General features: G+C 37.5%; 1 non-coding gene across 1 annotated transcript; it reads left to right on the top strand.

Annotated features, from left to right (window-relative positions):
• The first annotated feature begins 2,122 nt into the window (after nt 1-2,122).
• Nucleotides 2,123-2,225, top strand: LOC118576815. Its single transcript, XR_004944025.1, has one exon. It is a non-coding gene; the product is annotated as a U6 spliceosomal RNA (small nuclear RNA).
• The last annotated feature ends 7,784 nt before the right edge of the window (nt 2,226-10,009 follow it).

Below are 10,009 nucleotides of genomic sequence, written 5' to 3'. Positions count from 1 at the left end.
TCCTGTCCTGACAGAATGACTCAGAAGACAGAAGCATAGATGGGTATTGGGAGATAAATGTGTTTTAACCTCAGGTAGTTTTTTTTTTTTTTTTTTTTTTTTTTCCTGGAAATTTTTCTTGTCATTTAAGATCAGCCTGCAAAGCGCTGGATTTTTCCCTTTACACTGTCATATCAGCTGTAACTTTCAAAGTTATCTCTAGTGGCATGGATTTGCCAGTCATCATAAATGCTAAGAAAAGCCATATCACTGAGACAATGATTTTTGAGATTTTTCAAAGAACCAAATTTCCATGAAAGGTGCGGTGAGCAATACAAAGCTGCTGCAGCCGCCGCCAGGTGCATTCCTTTCATGCTACCCAGGCTGATTGAAATATTGATTCTGACTGGTGGATGGATTTGGATTTCAGGTCTAGATAAAATTACAGAGAGACAGTAATTAAGCAGTGGAAACTGAGTGTCCAGAAGAGCTAATCTCAATATAGGCATTACAGAGATATAGTGTGGAATGATTTGTTACTACTGGTTTCAGGGAGGGTGTGGATACAAGTGTGGACTTGAATATATGCAGGGTGTTTCCACCCAGAGTAGGAGTCTGGCTTGCAGGGCCAGCATGGCTGCTTAACTTAGCCTGTGTGCTTAGTATTCAGCCTCACCGAGGATAGTTTAGCTGTCTGCACTGTATTTCCTTTGCTTGTAAAATAAGGTTGATACAAAAATTCTGGCCTTTGAAGGGTTTGGGAAATATAAATGACTCAATGCATGTGAAGTGGTTAGCACATAGAATGGTTCAAACTGTCATTATTATGAAGGTGTAAGCCTAGGCCAATGCCAGAGACTTGGCTTCTAACTCCATCCTCAGCAGGCTGGCATTTGAATGCTTATGTAATATGTTTTTCCTTCTGGGCCACATTTCCTTGATAGAAAAAAGCAAGGATCAAGATAGCATGGAAAATACCTTCCATTTTCAGGTCTGACCATGCAATGCTTTTATGTTTTGTTTTATTTTGTTTTGTTTTTAACACAGAATTATCTAGAAAAGTGTAAATTTAGTCCTGTTAGAAATAAGCTTATCCCTGTGCCTTGTTTGTTTCTTCTTGTCCTTATGTATGAATATGTCTGTGTGCCTGTATGTGCACATGTATATGTGTTCATTTGTATGTGTCTGTGTGTGTGTGGCATGTGTTTCTCACTCATTTCCATCATACTTTTTGAATCAGAGTCTCTCACTGAGCCTGCATCAGGGTCTCTCACTGAGCCTGCATCAGGGTCTCTCACTGAGCCTGCATCAGAATCTCTCATTGAGCCTGCATCAGGGTCTCTCATTGAGCCTGCATCAGGGTCTCTCACTGAGCCTGCAACTTGCATGTTCAGTTAGGCTGGCTGAGCTACAAGGCCCAGAGATCTTCCCGACTTTCATGTCAAGGATTCCAATTCATGCCAGCTGACCTAGCATTTATATAAGTGCTAGAGATGGAAGTTAGATTGCCATGCTTCTTTAAGAGCTTTTATTGACCAAGTCATCTCCCCAACTTTCTAATTTTTAATGATTGCTCTTAGGAATACAGTTCATTGAACCTTGTAAAATGTGAATGATATGAAATGAAAAGAATGAATAAACACAAAACATTGTGCTAACTCTGAGCAACAGATTCTCATTAAATATTTAAGTGTTTAAATTAAAAAAAAGTAGAGCCTTTGATTAAGAGAATGTGCTGATTGTGTTTAACATGATGTTAATGAATTAGACTGTGGCTGTGTGGTCTGTTCTGACAGAAGGGGACCCAAAGACACAATTATGAGAGAAAGTGTGTGTGTGTGTGTGTGTGTGTGTGTGTGTGTGTGTGTGTGTACAGTTATGTCTGTTTGTCTCTCTGTTTACAAAAATTTCTCTTTAGGATCATTTTTTTCTGTTTCATATGAAAATGATAAACTTAATAATATTATTCTGTCTGTGCATGACCAGCTATGTTAATTCCAAATCATAAAAGCTTAATGCTTGTTATGTGGCTTGCAGATTAATACGAAAAAAATTTGTACAAGTCTATACTTGTTCTTTCTTCATAGAAAAACTTACAGAATATATTCTTACCTTATGTAATGTGACATTTATTTCCTTTTGCTTGCTTTGGCAGCACATATACTAAAATTGGAACAATACAGAGAAGATTAGTATGATCACAGTGCAAGGATGACACGCAAATTTGTGAAGTGTTCCATAATTTTTTCAATTGGGGAGAGAAGAGAGGGATGAAGGAGAGAATATTGGGAGAGATAGCTAAAATTAAAGGTCTTTTGAGGTGTAGTATGGAAACCTAATACAGTAGAAACTCCCTAAAATATTTTATGTATATAAAGGCAATCTAACCAAAATCACCAAATGATTGAGGAAACAGAGCCCTAACAAGCCATCTCTTGTCACCAAATTAAGCTTCCAATACCAGGATTGGGTTATATCTAATTGAGTTGTTGGCCAAAGGGCTCCCATGGGAATCCCAAACAACCTAGCTGTTGTCAAGACTATGGGTTGCTCTCTAGCTGTTGTCAAGACTATGGGTTGCTCTCAGCAAACTGATCACAAGGTTATATTGCTGAAGACAATACCTACACAACTAATTAAACATGGGGAAGTCAAACAGGTGCTTACATAAAGCCTCTACTTATCTCCATGTTCCATGTTTTTGGTACAGGAAGGTACTTTGCATGCTCCCAAAAGAGCAATGTAAACACTAACCCAGCCACAAACTGTTTCATCTAGAATGGTGTCCTGCCTGCAAGATATGTTAGTGCAATAGTGGCATAAACCTCGTGGGAGCAACCAGCTAATATATGATTTGGCTTAAGGCCCACTTCACAAGATGCAACCCATACCTGACCCTGCTTGGGTGGTCAAAAACCTGAGACTAGATAGCCCAGGGACATAGAGTAAAACCAAATACTGTTGTTCTAAGTAAAGTAGCAATAAAATGACTCCTAATGGCATTCTATTATACTCAGAGATCAATACCTTGCTCAGATGCAAACAAATTTCTAAATGGTCTTATTAAATAAAAAACACAGAGCCAGAAATTTGCATTTTCTTCAATGGCCATATCTTCTCTGAAGTAGATTGGTGCTGCCAGGAGCAGACATGTCTCATAGTCATAAAAAAAGAAAAAAAAGTCTATGTTATTAAAACATTTTAAATGCCATATTCTGTAGATCTCTGAAGGGTTTGAAGATGACCTGTCTATCTAAAATATATCTCTACTTGACTTTGAAAACATACCTAATATGATTATAAGTTCAATTGTAATGTCTAACTACTAACTTTCATTTATTTATAACTTTATATCCTAATGGTTGGTAATAATAACATTCAAGGATTAGCAAATTACACTATATTGTTAAATGAACTGCATACATAGGTACAAGATTAGAAATATACATACAGGTGGGACACAGGAAAACTTCTGACTACACTCAGACATCATCAAAGAAGTTTCCTTCTGCAGCAGATGGAAATAAATACAGAGACCCACAGCTAGGCTTTATGTAGAGAAGGAGGCCTTGATGCGTCAGCCCTAAATGGATGTCTCCTTCAAATCCCTCCTCTCAGTGCTCAGAGAACCCCACTGAAGGTGAGGTAGAATATATTATGTGAGGAAAAAAACTTACATTCAATAAAAAGAGAAAAGAAAGAAAATAGGAAAGAGACATAAAAAATAATGGCTGTAAAAAGATACACATCAATAAGTGATATAAAATTAAAATAACAGTCATGTATTAATTTTATAATAGTAAAGTAGAAAATTGAGAAAAATATTACTATTAACACTGTAATCTACCTCCCCAAACACAAATCCCAGGCAAACTCTGAGAACAACTGGGTTCAAATCCTAGATTTATCACTCAGTTTGAAATTTGGCTCTTTTCATATCTCTTTGCCTCAGTTTCCTCAAATATAAAGTAAGGACATCCATAGGAATTACTCCACAGGGTTATTGTGATGGTAACCAGTAGTAAAGGCAGAGTGCTAAGAAAAATTTCTGGAACAAAGTAAGCACTTAATGAATGCTGTTATTGTTACCACACACACACACACACACACACACACACACACACACACACATACATGAATACACATGAACACACACAGCAGCCTTGACTGTATCTGTGGTCTGTGTCTTCTCATCAGAGACTGTAAGACTGAGGTCTCATTTAACCACATAGCATATCAAATATAATTATTAGCTTTTCTAGGACAAATTTTTTGTGCATGTTTTTGAGATTGTACTTTTTGGATTATGGAATATTTATTATTACATTAAAGAATGTATACTATAGAACATAAAGCATAATAGATATAAGTGAAAAAAGTATTTATAATTAATACAGTATGGAAAAATGAAAAAAAAATGCCGTGTCATAAGGTTTTCTGAACTATGGATAAGTGGGAGAGTAAAGGAAACACTCAGATGGCATGAGTTAGGATCTGAGAATTGCTTACTCAAGGCTCAAATCCATAATATAAAAGCAGCACCTTGTGTAGTTGGACTTTCTTTTGACTGCCAACTCCCAAATAATGACATGGGGACTTCTTATTAAGTATGAAAGTTTGGCCTTAGCTTAGACTTGTTTCCAACTAGCTCTTATAACTTAAAGTAACCTGTTTATATTAATCTATATTCTTCCACATGGTTTGTTGCTTCTTTTCAATACCGTACATTCAACTTGCTCCATGTCTTGTTGGCAAATCCTGCCTCTGTTCTTCCCAGAGTTCCTATCTCTACCCAGAAGTCCCACCTATCCTCTCCTGCCTAGCCACTGGCCATTCAACTCTTTATTAAAACAGTCAGAAGGTGCTTTGGCAGAGATATATCATCACATGCACAAAAAGATTATCACACAAAAAACCTTGGTTGCCTCTTTTCATTAACAATGGCATATTCAATATATTTTTGAGGATTCTTATTTCTGGACAAAACCAGGAGATTCAAATAAATTTTATCATATTCTGTAGGTGGTCTGTAAAAATAGATTTGGGTGAAATAATCAGAAGAGGGAAGGGTAAGTAGAAGCCAAATGTAGTTCTCAGGATTCACATTTCCTGTTACTGAGAAAATCTTTTATGGGAAGCTGTAGGCCAATCCAGATGCTGACTCAGTCATCATCCTCCAGTTGTTGGTTCTGTAGAAAACCCTGACGTTAGTGGTCCTCAATGAAGCTGTTCCATTATTCCTAAGATGGATTCTTTCGCTGTGACAGCCACTTTTGTCTTTACTGGCATCTTTTTTTCACGTCAGACTTCACAACATTAGTCAGGGAACCTGAGCCTCTCTCCCTGTCATTACAAAACTTGGTGCTATCTCTGTAAAATTCAGTGGCATCTTCTCCAAAGAGGTCCCTGATCAAGGATTTCAGGATGAAAAGATTTCTGCTATCCAAAGTCTTTTACAAGAGATGCCAGAACCAAATGCTCTCCTTTTGAGACACCTTATAAGTGTGTGACCCAAAATTGAAAGTTGATCTTCTATTAATCACATAAGTGCTTATTGTTTATCAACTTGCATGGCCTTAAATGTTCTGTGGATGGTGACTTTCTTCAAGTCATGATTAGGATATGATTCTTCAAAAAGCTTTTTAGCCGGGCGGTGGTGGCGCACACCTTTAATCCCAGCACTCAGGAGGCAGAGGCAGGCAGATCTTTGTGAGTTCGAGGCCACAGAGTGAGATCCAGCAGGAAAGGCACAAAGCTACACAGAGAAACCCTGTCTCAAAAAAAAAAAAGCTTTCTATTATAGAATTTCTAACTTTGAGATTGTATTTTAATTGTATCATATCTCCCTTCCCTATCCTCTCTCCAAATCCTCCAATATATTCTCCTCACTGTCCTTCAAATTCTTGGTCTCTTTTTTCACCAACTGTTATTGTTTTTATAGTATTTAAAATCTGCTGTGGATATCGCTCTGTGTAAATAAAGTTCTGATTGGCCAGTGGCCAGGCAGGAAGTATAGGCGGGACAAGAGAGTAGAGAATTCTGGGAAGTAGAAGACTGGAGAGAGACACCGCCAGCTGCCACCATGAGAAGCAATATGTAAAGACACTGGTAAGCCACGAGCCATGTGGCAAAGTATAGACTAACAGAAATGGGTTAATTTAAGATAGAAGAAGTAGACAACAAGAAGCCTGCCACAGCCATACAGTTTCTAAACAATGTAAGTTTCTGTGTGCTTTCTTGGTTGGGTCTGAGCAACTGTGGGACTGGCGGGTAAGAGAGATTTGTCCTGACTGGGCCAGGCAGGAAAACTCTAATTACAAAAATCTTTATGTATTTAATGTGATTCTGTTGCCCCCAAAGCTAGTACAATGTAATTATGAGCTTTTCACTGTCTTTCATTTGCATTTTCATGAATTAAAGAAAGATATTGTTAAGGATTGTTACTTCAAATATATGTTAGTGGATCCAGTGTCTGAAAATAACACAAAATTAAATGTTTGTGGTAGTTTGAGTGCAATTGGCCTCCATAAGTGCCTCATAGGGAATGGCACTATTGGGAAAAGCCTGGATATGGTGTTATGCTCTTGTATTCCCAGTTCTGGGGAGGTAAAGGCAGTGTATCTTGGACGCCAACTGGCCAAGCAACCTGGCCTGTTAGTAAGCTCCAGGCATGGCTGTGAAGATTCTGTCTCAGAAAAACAAGGGAGATGACTGCTGAGGAACAACACCTAATGCTGACCTCTGGTCCCTGCATGTTCATGTGCACATGCACCCACACATAAAAGTGTATCCACATGAGCGTGTGTTCCCACTCACAAAGAGTCTACAAAAGGGAGGCTGGAAAGCCTGAGTCTGGTAGAAGCTTAAGTATACTACACTCTTGGTTTTGTATCAGTTAGAAATGGCAATGAGCTAAGGCCTTTGAATGTAGCTGAAAAGAAAGAAATGGATGGATTTTCCTCTCAAGCACCCCATCACTGAGTAAAAGAATCATGACCATGAAAATAAAACACTCAAGTTTTAAGACTTCTGATTTTCAGATCTGTATGGTAAAAAATTGGTTAGGTTAAGACATGAGGTTTCCGGCTATTTGTTACAGCAGCAAACAAAGCTACACAATATGGTAGCACTTTGTTCACCTGTTTAAGAAAGGGATATTTTAGATGTTTCATAAGCATCATGAAGAAAAAAATGTTATGATCAATAATTAAATTTTGTGGGCTATTAAGTGTCTCAGAAGATTTTGTTCTTACAATTACAACCTCTTCATCTTCTCTGGGGCAGTTTTATGAAGCTATTTATTTTTTTAGATGACAAGATATGTTTAAAAGTCTTCTTCCCCCAGGAATAAGACAGTCTCAAATGTCCCCATTTTATGGACTTTTTATGGTTTAAACTGTCCCAGTTTCCCCATAATACTGAAGTAAAAATTTAAATCTCCTAGAAATAATATATTTTACTAGTCCCAAGAGGTGAGCTCTTACTCCAAAGAACACCATGGTGTTTGAAAGAATAGCAGTCCACTGAAGCAGGGGAATTGCTCTCTGGTGGATCTTGTCCTATGGACTTCATCATAATACTGTGTACCTAAGGATAAGGAAGTGCCATCAATCAGCAATGTACTGTAAGACTTCTAGTTTTGGGACCCAAAACATAACCTTGTAGTTAGAGTTTTCCTGCCTGGCCCACAGTCAGGACAAATCTCTCTCACCCGCCAGGCCCATAAACACTCAGAACCAACCAAGTAAACACATAGAAACTTACATTGTTTACAAACTGTATGGCCGTGGCAGGCTTCTTGTTATCTACTTCTTCTATCTTAACTTAACCCATTTCTATTAATCTATACTTTGCCACATGGCTCGTGGCTTACCATTACCTTACATCTTCCTTGTCATGGTGGTGGCTGGCAGTATATCTCCACCCCAGCCTTTACTTCCCAGAATTCTCTTCTCTCTTGTCCCACCTATACTTCCTGCCTGGCCACTGGCCAAACAGCATTTTATTTATACAGAGTGATATCCACAGCATAACCTTTGCTTTTGCACTGGAAATCTAGTTCAATGATGTTGTGGTCTAGTTACCATCTGTATCCAGGGAGTAGGCTTCCGAAAGGCACAGAGAGTTTTAATTCAGTGCATGTTGATGGAAATGCTGTGTATGGTTTCCAGTCATAGCAAAGCCAGATGCAAAGGAGTATGAACCAAAGCTATTGAGACCTCAACACTCACTGTGCATACACGTCAAGATTCTACATTTTCTTACGCTTTTAAAATCTCACAAGGTCTTTTTATTTGTTTCATCATTGGTCTCATTTTACACCTATAAACATGGAGATATCTTTGTAAGTTCCACCCAGACCTCATCAAGACTCCATAGACTAGACCTAACTTCAGTTGCAGAAGATAGAGGAACATTAAGGAATAAATTACTGAAAAAATGAAGTTTATATGACGTCAAACAGATAGGTAGGAATTGAAACAGTACAATGAATGTGTTTGGAAGGAATATGTGAGACAGTTTTATAAGAGAGGATGTGGACAAAGATACAAAGATAAATGATGGGGCCAATAGAAGATGAGCCAAGAATGTTTATCTGTCTGAAATTAAGTACAATAAAGAGAATGATCAAGTCTTGGCTGTGCACAGGCAGAGATAAAAATGGAAAGAATGTCCTGCACTGTGGTAGGGTAGAAATACAGTTTATTTTTTAGCTGAGACAGTAAGAGCTCCATCTAATTCTTTTTCCTGAGGCTCATTGTTCTCTAGTCCCAAGATGGAGCCTCTAATTTATTTGTTTTGCTAGAGGTTGTTGATGATTTTATACAAAAATGCAATCCTCATATAATTGTGAGCTAGGAGACATGGGAATTTGGGATGGGAGACAACCATAGAAAATCTGAAATTGGGGCTAGAGATGTCCCTGGAGGTGGAGACTCAATAATTGGACTGAGTAAAAAAGTAGCCTGGAGACCTTTTGCATGAAACATAGAAGAGTGCTTTCACAATGGGAAAACCCTCTTGTGCATTTTAGTTTTCATGTTATTCCCAGTGGCCCTTAGCACATGGGCACAAACAATGCAAACCTATGATGCCATTCATAGTTTTGATTTATGTTTGAGATCTATTCACAGAGAGACTCCTATCCATATTTCATATTAAATGTAGCATTTAGGGAAAGCTGACATTGTTGAAAAATTTTACCCCATTTCTTAAGAAGACTATTTTCTTAAAAGACCAGATGTCTGGGGATTGGGTGTATGAAGACAACCCTGTATTAAATGACCACATGATGTATGTAGAAATAGGTCAAGTGACAGTTTGGGCATAAAGAAGTCAACTCTCCTTTTCATAAAATCAGTATTTTTGTCATCTTACTTCAAGATGCATAACAGCACCCCAGCATATTTTTTTCTGAGTAGTATTCTACATTATTTTCCTAGCCCAAACTTATTAGAAAAAGATGAGATTATGTGGGATAGTCCCTGTATCATACAATAAGCTAGATAGCTTTTCTCTCTTTTTAAATAATTGGGAAATGCTGGATGTAAATTCATTTGAAATTAGCATAATTTGCTATGTTTTTATTTTTAATATGCAGGAAATAGTATACCAGGCTCCATTATGAGTTACAGAATGATTTCATTAGCATAATTGAAACAGATGCTATTTCTTATGATAATAGGTAAATGTGCAAAAAGATATTAAGCTACTGTCTTCAGATTTTTTTCATGCTGCAATGTGTTTTCAGGCAAACAAGTTTAACAATGATGTCCAGGAGCATACAGTCAACAGGATAATAAAACAAATTAAATTTTTTCCAGCCAAGTTAAACCTCCCTTGGGAAGCACCAGGTTAGAAAATTAGTCATTTTTTGTTGGCAAATTAACTAGATATAATTGGAATAAATTGTTTTCTTGAATATCATAGCACAATGGCTGCAGCCTTATGAATAACTAGACTTTGTTTCAACACTATAATATAGGTCCAAAATGCTAGGGATAGAAAATGGGTTTGATTTCAGAAATAC

This window comes from Onychomys torridus, chromosome 1, assembly GCF_903995425.1.
Source record: "Onychomys torridus chromosome 1, mOncTor1.1, whole genome shotgun sequence".
Lineage (NCBI taxonomy): Eukaryota > Metazoa > Chordata > Mammalia > Rodentia > Cricetidae > Onychomys > Onychomys torridus.
Note: the sequence above shows the minus strand (reverse complement) of the source record. Positions and strands in the feature narration are given on the sequence as shown.